This window comes from Engraulis encrasicolus, chromosome 11 (assembly GCF_034702125.1).
Source record: "Engraulis encrasicolus isolate BLACKSEA-1 chromosome 11, IST_EnEncr_1.0, whole genome shotgun sequence".
Classification (NCBI taxonomy): Eukaryota; Metazoa; Chordata; class Actinopteri; order Clupeiformes; family Engraulidae; genus Engraulis; species Engraulis encrasicolus.
Window position 1 is genome coordinate 41462602 of NC_085867.1, and position 16381 is coordinate 41478982.

Below are 16381 nucleotides of genomic sequence, written 5' to 3' on the forward strand. Positions count from 1 at the left end.
TGGACTGCTGGACTGGTGACATTGATAATTGAGGTTGGGTGTGTGCACAGGTGAGATGAGGCACAGTGTGTAGCAACCAGGGAGGGAGGGGGGATGGAGGAGAGGGGGAGGTCAAGAAGGAGGAGGAGGAGAGTGAAAAGGAGAAGATGAGAAAAAAGGGAGGAGGAGGAGGAGGAGGAGGAGGAGGTGGAGGTGGAGGTGGAGAGTGAATAGTTGGGAAGGAAGGGGATAAGAACAGAGAGTAGACCAGGAGTAGAATGAGAGAGGGAAGAGGAGGAGAGGAGAGAAGGAGGAGAAAAAGAGGGATGAGTAGGAGGAGGAGGAGGAGGAGGAGGAGGAGGAGGAGGAGGAGGAGGGGGCTGGGAGCCTGTCGCTGGGTGCTACAGGCTGGAGGAAGATGGCTCACACCAGGAACGTTAATTAATCTCTGCCAGTGCAAGCCAATGTGTCAGAGCCATCTGGAGAGTGCGGAACTTCAGGAGACTTCGAACTCAGCAGCCCTGTTATCAATACAAAAATTCGGCTATGGAAAAATCAAATTAAAAAGTATTAAACATAGCAAGATTGCAAAAGCCAAGTGGTATTAAATGCCTTGACCTTGACGGGTGTTACAGTAAGTGGCATTTGGTGTGAATTGCCTCAATTTGATTTTGAAAAAATAAAACCAAAAAAAACCTTGCAACACAATCTTGTTCATTGACCTACATTGTACACTGATTTCTCAAACAACAAAACAAAACTGAACAAAAAATGCAAGTGGTGGGCTATGCTAGTTCATGTCTAAATGTGACATGTCAAAACAGAACAAAACAAAATTAAATGGTTGATAACTTTTGCTGGGTTTAGTCCCCCTGGAGGTTGGACTGTTAGCTGCATGTTTGCTGTGTGAGTAGGCTGATTTTAAAAAGGGGTAGGCTATACATAATCATTTACCAGTGTCCTTAATGTTATCCCTTTGTCCTATAGACCAGTGTTTCTCAACCTTTTTTTAGGCGAGGCACCCTTTCAATTCATGAAAAATTTCAAGGCACCCCAAACCAACAAGCCGTAACATGGCACCGCATCCGATACCACACAAGCTTAGAAAAGTAACACATTTGTAGACGTCAAAGGTTCCTCTGACTAACATTAACTTATCAATTAAGACAAATATGTATTATATTATATAATTCATTTATCAGCCCCGGCACCCCTGTTGAGAAACACTGCTATAGACCTATACATACCTAGATAAATCATATGGCTACTACTGCCAATGTGGAAGTCTCATTAATTCAGGTGAACAGATATTTACTTGGATTTTGTGTCCAAAATTCAACAGCATAGATGAAAACAAGCAAGCAAGCAAGCAAACAAACAAACAAACATCTACAATCATATAAATCCCCAACTCCTGTTAATGTCAGTGTGTAGGCCTACCAATTGGCCACAAGAGGTCCATCTTTTCCTAGGAGTCACAGCAACTTGTGTAACTTTGTGTCGTCCACCAGAGGTCGTCTGTGGGTATAGCGTCCGCCACAAATTCAGTTGTATCTCGACCCTTTGTTGTCTGAATAATAAAATCAACCCCTGAAAATTACATTAGCGATACGACGGCTTTGACTCAGGTAGGCCTATCGTCTATTCCAGAGCAGTGGTGAGTCCTATCTTTACACAGCAACAATTCCAAACAGCTAATTGAAAAAGTATTACTAACCAAAAGAGAAATTGTAAATGAACAAACCAATCTATCCTAATAATTTAGTGGCATACACATGTTAAGAAATACATGAGCCCTATGATGATGTCTAATTTATGGCATGATGAAAATGTTTTGGCTCACAACTGAACTCCAGTTCCCACAATGCCACTTTACACATGCACACTCCTGTCAGCAAACCGGACTAAACGTCACATTCCTGCATTCCCTCCCTCCCCTCTCATCCCTTTCCCCGTGTCAGGGACGCAGCCTAATCTTTTTCCCTCAGAACACAATATTGTCCCCAGAAAAACATCCCAATGACACCGCCAGTTTAAATTCCGAAGGACATTTCGGATTCTCCGTCAGCCTGAATCCAACTTTTGGGTAAGCACTCTTATTTCATGCCGCTGATTAAGGAGTGAAGTTACGCTCTGTACCGGTGTCTGTTTTCAGCATGTAGCGAGACACACTGCGCTGGATTTTTGTGCAACTTGTAATAGCGCCCCATGGCCAGCTGGTTAGAAGGTATATGACTGACAGTCACTAGCTTGTGCCATGATATGCGTGACCGTGCCAAGGCTTGGAAAGCAACTTCCCAGTGGCAGTCGTTCACCAAATGCCAAAGGCTGAACCAGCCGGCAGATGCTTTCAGACATACCTGTTGACAAGTCCGCTTGTCATTTGCTGTCATTAATAAATTGGGGGCCAACGTTAGCCAACAACTTGCCCTGTGATCTGTTGGCGCACGTCAACGCCTGCTTCATGTCTGTTTACCTTGTGACTCATTTAGCTTAACACATTTGCACACATATCAGCTGTAGTGACATCAATTGACAGTGTTGTGTGTGGAAAGCTTTGTTTGCAAACTTGTCTCATTGTTGTGAGTAGCTGTTATTCCGCTAGCGCTAGTGCTAGCCAATCAGTATGTCTACCTCCTGCTGCAAGCTTATGTACAAGTTCGTCTACATTGTGTAGACAGCAAACACATGTCCCCACAATAAAAAGGCATTATGGAACATCTTCTGCCGTTGCTCAGTGTGGACAAAGGCGATAAACGAGTTAGCCCGGTAGGTTGCATCACCTTCATTAAGTAGCTAGGCTAGTGCTGCTAGCAGGCGTATCAGCCAACAATGTAGGGCGGGGAGTCCAGGCCGGACAGATGTGGTCAGTGCGCATAGTTGCGGGCACGAGCCGACACGTTTTCTCTGAGCCACGTAACCATCAGCAAGCATTACACTCAACCGTTGTTTTGACAGTTATCTTTGTTTGCACTGACCCCCTTTGTGTTGTAACCGAGCAGTCTAATTCAAACAGCTGTGTCGGGTATCCAGTCACATTGTGGCCATGGTCCACGTGGATACATTGTATAACTCCCTCCATCCTTTGAATGGGCTTATAAAGCGGATTCTGTGGAAGCTTTTTTAAGATGCTGCTAGTAGGCCTGCATGTATCCAGTGAGTGTAAATAACGTCATCATGAGTAATATGGATGGCAATGACTCAGGTTAGTAATATAGACTAGAAGCATTTCCAGAAAAAGGCCCTTTATAAGGGTGTTAGAAGCATTTTTTAGTAAAAGTTGGGAACCTAGTTTTCTAAGAAAATTAGAGTACCCTGAATTCAGCTAGCCTGGTTCCCAAGCTGAATTTTGAGTTTTTGACCATGAAATGGGCAAAAAAACAAAATGGCCGCCGAAATTCTTGATTTTGGGCAGAATACGTTAGAAAGTATCACTTCTCCATGGAAATAAATGTGCAATGCTCACATATTTGCATTTAAGATGTATTCCTACACTTACACAAAGGCAAAATGTCATGGCAAAAAGATAAAAATTACTATAATTATGCCTTTTTATAATGTGATATCCTCGTAAACTGGCATTCAATAGCAATAGCCTCCGTAAAGCACATTATCATACACAATTGTCATTCAATAAGATTTGGAAAGAAAAAGAGAGAGAAAGAAGATAGTATTATCTAAAAAACTAAATATTGGAACATGAATATGTCCCCGGTTCTTTGAAGGAGATGAGTGAGCCATCTCTATGGGAGCACACTCTCAGCTGTACGATTAGCTGAAGACCTTTGCAATCACGCCAAAGGTCCAATCAACTGCGTTGTGGGCGGGATGTCCACTTTCTCAAAACCAAAAATAAGCCACTTTGATGGCAAACCTCTCTTCGGCTGTCGGCAACGAGGGTGTCTTGAGAGATGGCTCACTCATCTCCTTCAGAGAACCGGGGACATGTTCATGTCCTAATGTTCTCTTTCAGTCGAATCGTTCGCATATCTATGGGAGAGTTACAATCACTCCCGATTGCTGGTCCAAACTAGGCAGAACTCCAAGAGCCTCCTGTAAGGATAGCGTTCCTATCACCCTACAGACAATCAGTGGTCGTGCCCAGAACCCTATGTTCCTGTGGCAATGTGGTCACATCTAGCCGGTAGAACCGGACAAAGGTGGTGGGGTTGGCCCAACCAGCCGCTCTGCACACGTCTGAAACTGCTGCACCCTTGAAGAGAGGACAAGATGTAGAGACCGCACTGGTTAAGTGAGCCCTAATCTGAGCCGGGGGTTGGCGGCCCTTGGACTCATATGCCAGGGCAATGGTTTGAACCAACCATTTGGAGACCTCTATTTTAAAACTGTGAGCCCTGTAGAGGGCTTGATGAAGCACACAAACAGCTGCTCAGTGTTCCTAAAAGAGTGAGTCCTGTTCATGTACATGCGTAAAGCGTGCACAGGGCAGAAGTTGTGTTGTCCCCTCTCTTCCACGGATCTGAAAGGTGGTGTGCAAAAGCAGTTTGGAGAGACCCCTCTTGGAGGGGCTCGAAAGGGGCCCCACACATAGCCTCCAGTACTAGAGAGATATCCCAGGTGACGTAGCACGGGGCGTAAGTATCTAGTGGATGGGCACTCAGAGTGTTGGAACTGAATCCTACATGGCACAATGAAATCGCTGCAAAGTAGACTTAAATGGTAAAGCATTGTCTCCCCCCAATAAGTCTTGTAGAAAGGACAACACCATCGGTACTGAACACTGAGAAGTTGTCTTGTCGCGTTGGTCACAGTAGCGTTCGAAGACAGAGCACTTCAGGTTATACAGTGTCCCAGTAGATTGGGCCCTGGCCCCTTGAATTGTCCTGATAACGTTATCCAGAAAACCGGTTAGGTTCAAATGTTCCCTTGCCAGACTCATAGGGGCAGGTGGCCCCTGGGCTGGGGGATGTCCTCCTGGTCCGGTGCCAGACTCGAACCTGCAGGAGAGAGGAAAGTAGCAGGAGGGGCCGAAGCCCCTACGCTCTCAGCTGAGGCCCCTGAGCCCCGTGGGTTAAGGTTGGACAAACCCTGAGAAATCTCACCTCCTTGCAGGAGGGGAAAAAGGGAGGCATCAGGCGAAGGCGCTCGTGGTGCATTATACAGGACTTTTGGAGCCTACAAGTGCACCATGCCTGGTGACGGGGTGCGCTTTTGTGCCAAGCGCAGTGGCCTGCGGTGATGCCCAAGGGGCTCCGAGGCAGCTGCTCAAGCTGGGGAAGCCACATCAGCCACTAGGGTGGTGGTCAGTCCCTGCTGTATGAGATTCTCTGTGGTGGCAGGGAGTTGGGATGAAAAGTCGTCCACCTTAGGCAGGAGATCGAAGCACTTTGCGAGGGGGGAGTCAGAGTCTGACTCCACTGAAATGTGTTGCCAGTGGTCGACCGTAGTCAAGAGAAGAAAGAGACAGAGCAGGCTAGAACAAGTCAAGCTCTCGTAACTCGTGTCGTTCAGGGTACTTGTGACCTCAGTCAGGAGACGTGACTCCAAGGAACTGGGTGCGCACAAATGTGTGTAAAGAACTTTTACTCCGTATTGTTTCTAATCTGTGGTGAATAGGTTCTGTCATTGTGAAGTTTCTTGCTGCCATGGAGGACACTGTACATTCCATATGTTTGATCTGCAATGTGTGATCTCAGGTTAAAAGAGAGTGTCCACCTACACAAAGCTGAGGCTGTCTCTGTGATCGCAATGATGCTCTTTTATTGCCTGTGACATTTACCCACTTCATAGCCTGATCAGAATCTGGCTAAACTTGTATGTTCCTGTCCAAAATGTGAAGATATGACAATGCATTTGTATTCAAAGTATCAAAATGTGTGCAAAACGTGTGCAGTAGCGCATAGTAGGACTATTGGCAAATACAACGCAGCAGTCTGTTGTTCCTTTGATGACAGTGACTGATTGAACACTGACCAAGAAGTCTTCATGTCTACGTTTTGACAGTGCAAGAAGAAAGCTAGGTCTGTGGCCTTTGCTTGTTTAGCATACTTATGCTCCTCTCCAGATTTTCCAAAGCATGATTCAGCAATGGGTGCTGAAAAAGTTGGTTTGAATGTCCTAGGAGTAATCCTGAGAGGATGTAGTTCCATCGGGGGATTTGGCACATTTAATGTAGGGCCTAAGTCTAGTGGACACCTCATATCTTTAACAGAATCATCAATTGGTTGGCCTCTCTGCCATGCTGCCATTTGTGTTGCATGGGAAGTATTCTTCCCATCAAGTGTTTCATCCAGGATGTCAATGTTATCACATGTGTAGTGGATGAATTTATCTGCCGCAATGTTTGTTGGAATAATGGCACCACTCTCTTGGTTCAGTGTTTTTACAGTGCTCTCAGCTAAGGAGGATCTGGACTTGGAGGACCTGGTTGTAACTCAGACAATGACCTGCCAGGTTGAATTGTCGTATTAGGTCTTTTACCCAATAGCTTGATGAAGAGTACAAGCAAGACCGACATGTTTCGGAGTCCATTTTTTGCCATCACTGACACAATAAACAAGGACTTAAGCCTCATTCAGAACTGTACTTTGAGCAAGTTTTTCCTTGCTACCAATTCCATCATCTTCAAGAGATGTCTGGCCACTAACAATCAGGCTGAGTAGCATGTATAGACTATCTCAAATGTATGCAATAGTATCTTATAAAATATGTAAAATATGTCTGAACATTTTTCAAAATGACACAAAATAACTTATGTTATATGTAATATCATGGTGTCATCTAGCGATTCCTGGACAGTTTTCAGAGAGCTAATAGCAACTTAAAGTGATTTTTTGGGAACACTAAATACTGCACATCATGCTAAGCATTTCTAAAATACTTATATCAATTTTCTTAACCATATAAACACACATAGGCTACAAATATCTTATTAGGGAGTGCTTAATATTTGAAACGTTTAGGCTAACACCTACAATATTAGCATTATTAGCATTCTAGAAGCTATTTTATACTTTTTAAAATCCTCTATAGTAGATACATTCATCAAGAAACATTATTGGGACACAAAATGTTAGAAAAGAGCATTTATTTCCAACTACAGCAATACTTGGTAAAAAATACTCTGTCAAAAATAGCGTATTTTGGCAGCCATTTTGTTTTTCAAATTTAACTGTCAAGACCTCAAAATCCAGCTTGGGAACCAGTCTAGTTGAATTCAGCACACTTAAATTATGTTAAGTACATAGGTTCCCAACTTTTACTAAAAAATGCTTCTAACATTCACAAATATGAAAAATGTGTCTAGACTAATATAGACTGCTGCTTTACTTGTCAGTTAGGGCCTATTGTAAAGAGCAAGCTATGGAAATATAAGGCCTTGTTTGAATTACAATGGTGACTTTCAGCAATACTGTAGTTTACACTGAAGGTGTGTTCTTTCACTCCAACATAATGAAAGGGGTAGCCTATTGATCCGAGACTAGGTGTGTCTTGGGTAGGCTATAGGTATAGGTGCTAGATTCCTTGAATTCCAGAAAGGCTAAGCCAATCTCCTATGGGATTGAACTTGCCTATCAGAATATCTGTGCTGTTATCTCTGCGTAAACCAGGCCTACCTGCCAGCAAATTTTGCATGTTGCATAATGTAGATGCAGACCGTTGTAAGGCCTGCATACTTTGCAGGCCCATAGTGGATTTTTAACATAGGGTTCCCAAGAGAAGAGTGCATGCAAGTAAGTAGGTTATACCATATTTTAGGTATTGCCTGCTGTTATGTAAATATTAGGTTATACAGTTGTTATAAATGTTATGCAGGATTATTAGGCAACCGTCACACCATACAACTCAACATCCAGATTCTACTACCCTATTCCAATTACAGGTGACCCATATCGCGTGTAACGGATGGCAGCTTGAAAAGTTTGTTGGTAAACCTCCCTCCCATAGCTTCATCCAGATGCCGTAGCGCTTAGCTATTGGTCTGGACCTTTAGCTCAGTGGTATCGTACAGTATCTCCCATGCCCGAACTGGAGCGTGAACTGGAAGGTTTCGAAGTCGAATCCCGACTCAAGTGGTGGACTGCACTGGAAGACCTCAGTTACACATAGTGAGAGGGGAAAACCAAATCACATGCCTGTTCAAACCACTCTTGAAAAATGTTCATGAATAATAATAATCGGCACAAAACTTCTGTAAGCTAATCATTGAAACCAGCTTAGAGTTATAGACATGGGTAGAATGCAATGCCTTACTTACAAATGAACACACTTACTTGTTAATGCCTGGCTCAGGGATTAATATGATTATTACCGGTATGAAAATAAATGACTTGTGAAATTGCTTATCTTGAGATAAAGTTTGGGATGCTACGGTATGGTGCTTTAACATACAGTATGTTCTCAGCACGACCGCCACAACCTCAACCTTATTACACACATACAGGACATACAGTGCCTTCAAAAAGTCTACACACCCCTCCTCAAATGTCAGCTTTTTGTAAGTAAGTAAGTATGCCTTTAATAATCCCGCCATGGGGAAATTCATTTGTTGCAGCAGTAACATACAGATTGTGCAGAGACAGTAGACAGTGTACATACAACAACACAGGATAAATACTTAAAAAGATGTTAGGGGAAAATATAAATGTCTCTGTTAAAAACCACAACAACAAGTACATTATTAAAAGTGAAAGTGCATTGTAAAAAGTGCATTAGCAGCTTCATAAGATGGAGGAGAGGGTACTAGGACAATAATAAATAAGTACGTTAAAAAGTTAAAAAGATAAAAAGACCACCACTACCACCACCATCATCATCATCATCATCATCAACACCATCATCATCATCATCCCCAAGGCTACCGCAGGGACTTAGTGTTATTATATAGTCTGACTGCAGAGGGAAGAAAGGCCCTGCGGTACCTCTCTGTTCTGCAGTTTGGGTGGAGGAGTCTACTGCTCAGTGGGCTCAGCAGGGCTGCCACTGTTCCATGCAGGGGGTGGATGGTGTTAGCCAGGATTGCTGACAATTTCGTCGTCATCCTCCTGTCCCCCACCACTTCCACAGTGTCAAGGCTACAGCCCAGGACAGAGCCAGCCTTCCTCACCAGTTTGTTGAGTTTCTTTGCCTCAGCTGCTGTGATGCTGCTGCCCCAGCACACCACCCCATAGAACACAACAGAGGAGATGTAAGAGGTGATGTAAAAAATTGTAAAAAATTGTAAAAAATTGACAGAAAGACAAATAAATTCACAGCTTTTTCCACCTTCAATCTAAACTGTTAACCTGTACAATGCAATTGAGAAACAAGCATAAAGCTTTAAAGGGAAACAATAGAAAATAAAAAACTTCAATTAACATGGTTGCATAAATATACACACCCTTAAATTAATACTTAGTTGCAGCACCTACGGGCTTCTCTGGACCATTCCAAAACCTCAATCTTATTCTAGTGAAGCCATGCTTTTGTAGACTTAGGCGTGTGCTTGGGGAAATTGTTGTTCTGAAAGATTAGTTCCTCTGCACAGGGCTCCAGAGTGCGACCAATTTGGTCGCACATGCGCCCATTTTTTTCAGTAGTGCGCCTAAAAAATATTTTTAGGCGCACCGGTGCGACCAGCCATCAGTAGAACAAAATGAATAGGCAATGCTAAACACCCATTTTAGTGGGCATACAATTATTAGCCAGTCTTCAGTAGTGACTCATCACAAAATAAAACGCGTCAATGCGGTCATTCCTTCAACTCCGCTGAACTTTTCTCCCTCTCGCTGACAGGCAGCCCGACGGCGACGTTTCAGAATAGAATGTTCGACTTCGCAAGTCGCTAAGCGAGTTCACATGTGCTGCTAGCGAGTTAGTGTTCTCAACGTCTGTTGAAACGGACGAGAGTGTTACAATCCCTGGAAAAACGAAATGGCTTGAGGATGTTTTAAACATAGCCACACAAACACAATTGGCCACAACATAAACACAGACTGGTGCGCGGAGAATGGCCCGTTTCAGCCGTGCGGGCAGAGCTGGCCAAACAACAGGTGACACGCTATCTCGGAACTTCTGTGAAAGTTTTTTTTATAGCGACTAATTACTGCCTATCTGTCGACAAGGCATCGTTCAGGCACCTTGAGACAGCGAGAGAGAGAGAGAGAGAGAGCGCACGGAATTGTGCTGTCGTGTTTGTATAGCGCTTGATACCGTCCACACTCATCATGCAGAGCGCTCAAAAATGGGGAAATACAAAACCCAATTTACCTCGGATTCCACTAACATAGCCTATTAGTGTCTAACTTAATAATTTTAAAAAACATGCATTTTTAACTGGGTTTGAAATCTATCTATCTATCTATCTATCTATCTATCTATCTATCTATCTATCTATCTATCTATCTATCTATCTATCTATCTATCTATCTATCTTCATATTGGAACCCTGTGCTTGTGTCGTGTGTGTAGTCTTATTGCAGAAAATTAAAGCTTAGCCTACCTGTAGCCAAGATGTGGTAGGCCTAGTTATAGCCTACTGTCATGTCTTTTAAGGAGCACATTTGTCTTTTAAGGAGCACATTTGGATAGCCTATAGCACAAGGAAGGCTCCAGGTCTTTTAAAATAATAATAATGATAATAATAATAATTAATATGGGCCTACTATTATTATTACTGTTATTATATATATTTATTTTTTAAAATTAAAGCTGAGGTGCATGTGTGTGTGGGCATAGGTGAAAACATGTGGGTGCACCTACATTTTGTGCTGGTGCACCTAAAAATTATTTTTAGGCGCACCAGTGCAACCAGTGCAAAAAGTTAGTCTGGAGCCCTGCCTCTGCATCTTCACCTTTCTACCAGGGGGTCGGAGGTTTTGTGCCACTACCACGGCCCCTGTGGAAATGTTCATAATTCCCTCCTCCCTAATAAGGGCTCCAGTAACATCTGAAGAAAAACAGCACAAAAGAACAATGCTGCCACCACCATACGTCATGTTAGGTATGGTGTTATTGCGGTGATGTTTTGTGCCAAAAATACCTTTTGGAATTATGTCCAAAATGTTCAACCTCGGTTTCACCTGACCATAACACATCTTCCCACATGCATTTGGGAGATTACAGAAGTATTTTTTGCAAAATTTACCTCACCAAGATTTAACTTTTTGGTCATAATTCAAAAGGGTATGTTTGGCGCAAAACATCACCGCAATAACACCATACCTAACATGACATATGGTGGTGGCAGCATTGTTCTTTTGTGCTGTTTTTCTTCAGATGTTACTGGGGCCCTCATTAGGGAGGAGGGAATTATGAACATTTCCACAGGGGCCGTGGTAGTGGCACAAAACCTCCGACCCCCTGGTAGAAAGGTGAAGATGCAGAGGAACTAATCTTTCAGAACAACAATTTCCCCAAGCACACGCCTAAGTCTACAAAAGCATGGCTTCACTAGAGTAAGATTGAGGTTTTGGAATGGTCCAGAGAAGCCCGTAGGTGCTGCAACTAAGTATTAATTTAAGGGTGTGTATATTTATGCAACCATGTTAATTGAAGTTTTTTTATTTTCTATTGTTTCCCTTTAAAGCTTTATGCTTGTTTCTCAATTGCATTGTACAGGTTAATAGTTTAGATTGAAGGTGGAAAAAGCTGTGAATTTATTTGTCTTTCTGTCAATTTTATACATCACAAAAAGCTGACATTTGAGGAGGGGTGTGTAGACTTTTTGAAGGCACTGTATACAGAGCATAATTGTATGGTTATCGCTTGAATCTCCTCTTTTTTTTTCTAGGATTTCCTTTTTCCTTCCTACGTGTATTATGCTGATGAACCTCTCTGTTGGGTAAGGGTATTTGCAGAAGGCAAATTCACAGGGCAATGTTCAGCATAATGGCTGCATAACTGCATAATTATGTTCATTGAGAGAGGCTGCTGTAGGCTAAGCTTACACTACACAGTACACACCACTGTTTTCCTCTATGTGTGTGGATCTTTGTTGAAGTGGATGAAGCAATAAACTGCAATATGGAATAACGTGGTGATGGTGACTGACCAGCCTCATGTGGTCCCAGCAAGTAAACTATGCAGTTTGCAGCACAAGCACAAGGTTGAATGAACGCCACACGGCAGCAGTAGCCTACTACAGAATGGCTGGTGTTGTTGACCGGCTCAGTAGAGGTCACAGTTGCATTGCATCAGCAGTGTTTGTGTGTAGTGGCGTCTGCATGTGAATAGCATGTGGAGCCCGTTTCTATTCTAACCACAGTTACGGCTGCGGGGCCACCGTAGGAACGCGCTTGGTCTGTTTCTGTTTATGGATATAGGCTGTGTTTTGTAATGGGTGTCCTGTTTTTGTATATTGATGAACTTTTGTTCAAGCTTTTGGATTTTACAAGTTGTTTCAACTGTCTCAATGCCATGTTTTTGAATAGAACCTAGTTAGATGTTTGAAGGGAGGATATGTTGGTCATATGAGTGTATATGTGAAGTGAACACACACACATTAAGTGTAGTTGTGTCAGTTCTCTTGCTTCAGGGTCATTCCACGCCAAATCAACAAGAGCCCCCGCACTTAGGTCTCAAAAAATTCTGAAAATATTACCAAGTGTACCCGTGGTACTTAAGAGAAACACTGTAAATTTATTTGAATGAAAGATGTATACTCTCCGTGTTACAGCCAATTTTACTGGGGGAGGGGGGTGCCCATTTTGTTCACACTATTTTTTTTGTCAAAGTTCACAAGCCCGTAGCTCAATAACTAAACCATGTAGGAAGTTCACATTTGGCATGCTGGTACATAGATAGGAATAATTCGTTGCTAAACTGTCAGTTTTGGTCTGTATGATCCTGCATCGTCATAGCATTCCCTCAAAGATGATACAAATTGTACTGGAGTTTTTGGCTGTGCTCTGTTTAGGCCTTCAGAAGACATATTTGTGCCCAACATAGCCTCTTGATTTTTCCCCCTTGTAGAGACAAGTAGGAACACTCTCATAAAAAGCTATAAATAGAAAGGAAATCCCATCAGTGTTTGACCAGAAGACCTCACAAGTCTGACAAATCATTTTGGGTGTCATTTTCAGAGCTCCAGAGCCCCTTGTGGGATTGTCCACAGATTTTATTTTTTCTTCATTCTCCATGAATTCTTCTTTTTAAAAATGCCAATGAGACTTGTCTTATGGGATGTTTTCTTTTATAATTTCCAACCTGAACATGGGCAACATGCACATTGAGAGCAATATGTTTTCTATGCGTTTCTTCCGCTGCCATCTGCTGGTCAAAAAAAGTAACAACATGACTCTTTGTGCCTGACCTACTGTCTCTTTTGGTGTGCGAACCTGCTCCCACATTGAACGCTCCTGAAATCATTGAAATTGAAAGGGATAACTGGATCCCTGCACAGGGACTCTCGGGTGATCATGTCTGGGCAAAATTTGCATTTGATTATTTAGTATTTACATTAAATGTTATCGAAATCATGTTGCTCTCTTTTTGCATTTTGCCCATGTTCAGGGTGGAAATTAAAAAAGAAAACATCACATAAGACAAGTCAAATTGGCATTCTTAAAAAGAAGACTTCATGGAGAATGAAGAAAAAAATAACATAAAAATCTGTGGACAATCCCACAAGGGGTTCTGGAGCTCTGAAATGACCCCCAAAATGATTGGTCCAACTTGTGAGGTCTTCTGGTCAAACACTGATGGGGTTTCCTTTCTATTTATAGCTTTTTATGAGAGTGTTCCTACTTGTCTCTACAAGGGGAAAAAATCAAGAGGCTATGTTGGGCACAAATATGTCTTCTGAAGGCCTAAACAGAGCACAGCCAAAAACTCCAGTACAATTTGTATCATCTTTGAGGGAATGCTATGACGATGCAGGATCATACAGACCAAAACTGACAGTTTAGAAACAAACTATTCCTATCTATGTACCAGCATGCCAAATTTGAGCTTCCTACATGGTTTAGTTATTGAGCTACGGGCTTGTGAACTTTGACAAAAAAAATAGTGTGAACAAAATGGGCACCCCCCTCCCCCAGTAAAATTGGCTGTAACACGGAGAGTATACATCTTTCATTCAAATAAATTTACAGTGTTTCTCTTAAGTACCACGGGTACACTTGGTAATATTTTCAGAATTTTTTGAGACCTAAGTGCGCGGTCTCTTGTTGATTTGGCGTGGAATGACCCTTCAGTGTTTTCGTATCGTATTTTTGATCTTTTAAGAGAGGGTACACTACTCACATGTTTGACGTGTTTGTGTAGCTGCAGCATAATACAATGCATTGACTTTTTGTGGGCCAGTGCTCTACCCAGCAGCATTCTGGGTAGTATTCTATCCAGCACCATAGCAAGGGCATTCTCCTCAGCAACCCCATACAGCTAGATACCCCCCCCAGCCCTATTGGGTCAAGCCTTTCAAACAATACTTCCCATTGTCTCTCAGTGCTTGACAATGAAGATGTGGGTATGTGGGTCTGGGTGGTTGTTGTGTGTGGGTGTGGGTGGGGGGGATTTGCCAACCTCCCCTTCAAACAGTGTTGTACTGTACCACTGTTCGTGCCACCTGGCATCTGGACATGGTGGTCACTCGCATCCTATTGCTAAGCAGGTTAGCTAGCTTCTGAAGAAGGAGGCAACAGTCACGGTGGTGTGGTGAAATCGAAATCTGGCTTATTTGGGTCATGATCTGATTCTGAAATGACTGACCAGCGAACAGCAGCATGCACTGTAAATGAATTATTGTGACGGCTGCACTTTGACCACGTACTCATTTCTTAATTAATTTCTTAATTCCCTTCATGTTAGACCTCTGACTGGACGTTGTAATATTCAGACTAAGCAGCTTTCCCCTCAAATACATCCGAGCCTCATATCAGTGCCACATTAAAAGATGTGCTGGAAATTGCTGGCCCTCTTTAGCATAGCTGGCTGTCACCAAGTGTGCGTTCAACACTGAGTAACGCAACTAGGCTAGTCTGATGATGCAACTACCCCTATACACCATCAAACCGGTTTGTAACAGAGATGTTTCCAAGAATGATGATAACAATAGCAATACATATTTACTATGTAACCCATCTTTTGCATAGTGCTTTTCATGGTACTCAAACATGCATAGTGAATGACGGTTAAGCCTCAGGGGCAGGCCTAAAGTAGTAAATGCCTATGCGAATCAGAAATGTAAGTTACTTGGAGTAAATCCTACTATAGGATCTTAAAAATGTTAATGAAAACCAGCCTATTCCAGCCACCGCAGAGCAAGGGTTATTTTAAATACTTTTTTTCCCAACGCATGGAGCAAAGTATAGCTTACGTAAATGCAAATCAGTGGTTGACCATGGTGTGTGGTGGTGTACAGTGCCTACTCTACTGTAGAAGTGACTCTTTTTATTGTGCTTCAAATAGTGAAAGTCTCGCCATGACATGCACAGTGTCTCTCTTCCATGTGCAAGTGGAATGATTTCATCTGTCGAGACTCGACCAATTGTGCATTCCAATATGCGACTTTGCGTCCTCCACTTGTGCTTGTGACCTCACGTTTTGCTGATGCCCCGCCTCCGTGGAGAAAACAGTTAAGTTTCCCCGATGTCAGCCTAGCCACAACAATTTTTGTGGGACTGTTCTTCATTCACCATCCAGTTTGCAAATGAGAAAATGACTTTACAATTGAGCTTTTGCGATATAATGAAATATAATGTTGTTGTCAGTGATGTCATCACGACGTATTACTTCCTGGTACGAGGCCAGAAGCACAAGTGGAGGACGCAGGTCCCCATATTGGAATGCACCCCCAATGTATTGTAGCAAATCAGGTCTTCAATCAAGTAAAGGTGCATGAAATTAGCTATAGGCGAGAAGCTGCACTGTGGAATGATCTCCAACAAAGCCTCAGGCCTGTGACAAGGATGGAAGGTGGAGAAGTGTAGTGTGAGAACAAACAGCAAAGATCAACACAGCACCTGTGATTTACAACTGACTCTCACTATGCTGTTAGTGTTATGTCACACACTCCCTCCAGGACTCTACAGGACATCTGGAGCGGTTTGACGGTTGATACTTTTCATAACACCCCTCAAGATGGTTTTTGGGATGCACTGCGAAAAACCTGACTTTGATACATTTTTCAGCTTTTTGTCTCCTCTCTCTCTCTCTCTCTCTCTCTCTCTCTCTCTCTCTCTCTCTCTCTCTCTCTCTCTCTCTCTCTCTCTCTCTCTCTCTCTCTCTCCCCCCACTCTCTCTCTCTCTCTCTCTTTGTATTTGTTTGTATGTGCGCGCTGGGGTAATTTTGGGGGGCAGTAGGGTCACGTTTTAGGCTCTACAGTAGCTATTTTAATAGCTAGCATGTGAAAGCCATAGGGCAGGCCTTTATTTGTTTATAAATAAGCAGCTGAGTGCTACTAGTCTGGCGCTGGGATTAGGAATTAGCCCGTTGAGTGGGGTTGGAATGTTTGTATTGCAC

At 42.9% G+C, this 16381-nt stretch overlaps 1 protein-coding gene across 2 annotated transcripts in view; it reads left to right on the forward strand.

Annotated features, from left to right (window-relative positions):
• The first annotated feature begins 1922 nt into the window (after positions 1-1922).
• Positions 1923-16381, forward strand: part of ctif (CBP80/20-dependent translation initiation factor) — a 138389-nt gene continuing 123930 nt past the window's right edge. For both annotated transcript variants that reach the window (XM_063210651.1, XM_063210652.1), the window contains exon 1: positions 1923-2065. The gene's annotated coding sequence lies outside the window, so the exon portion shown is untranslated. The remainder of the gene's footprint in view (positions 2066-16381) is intronic.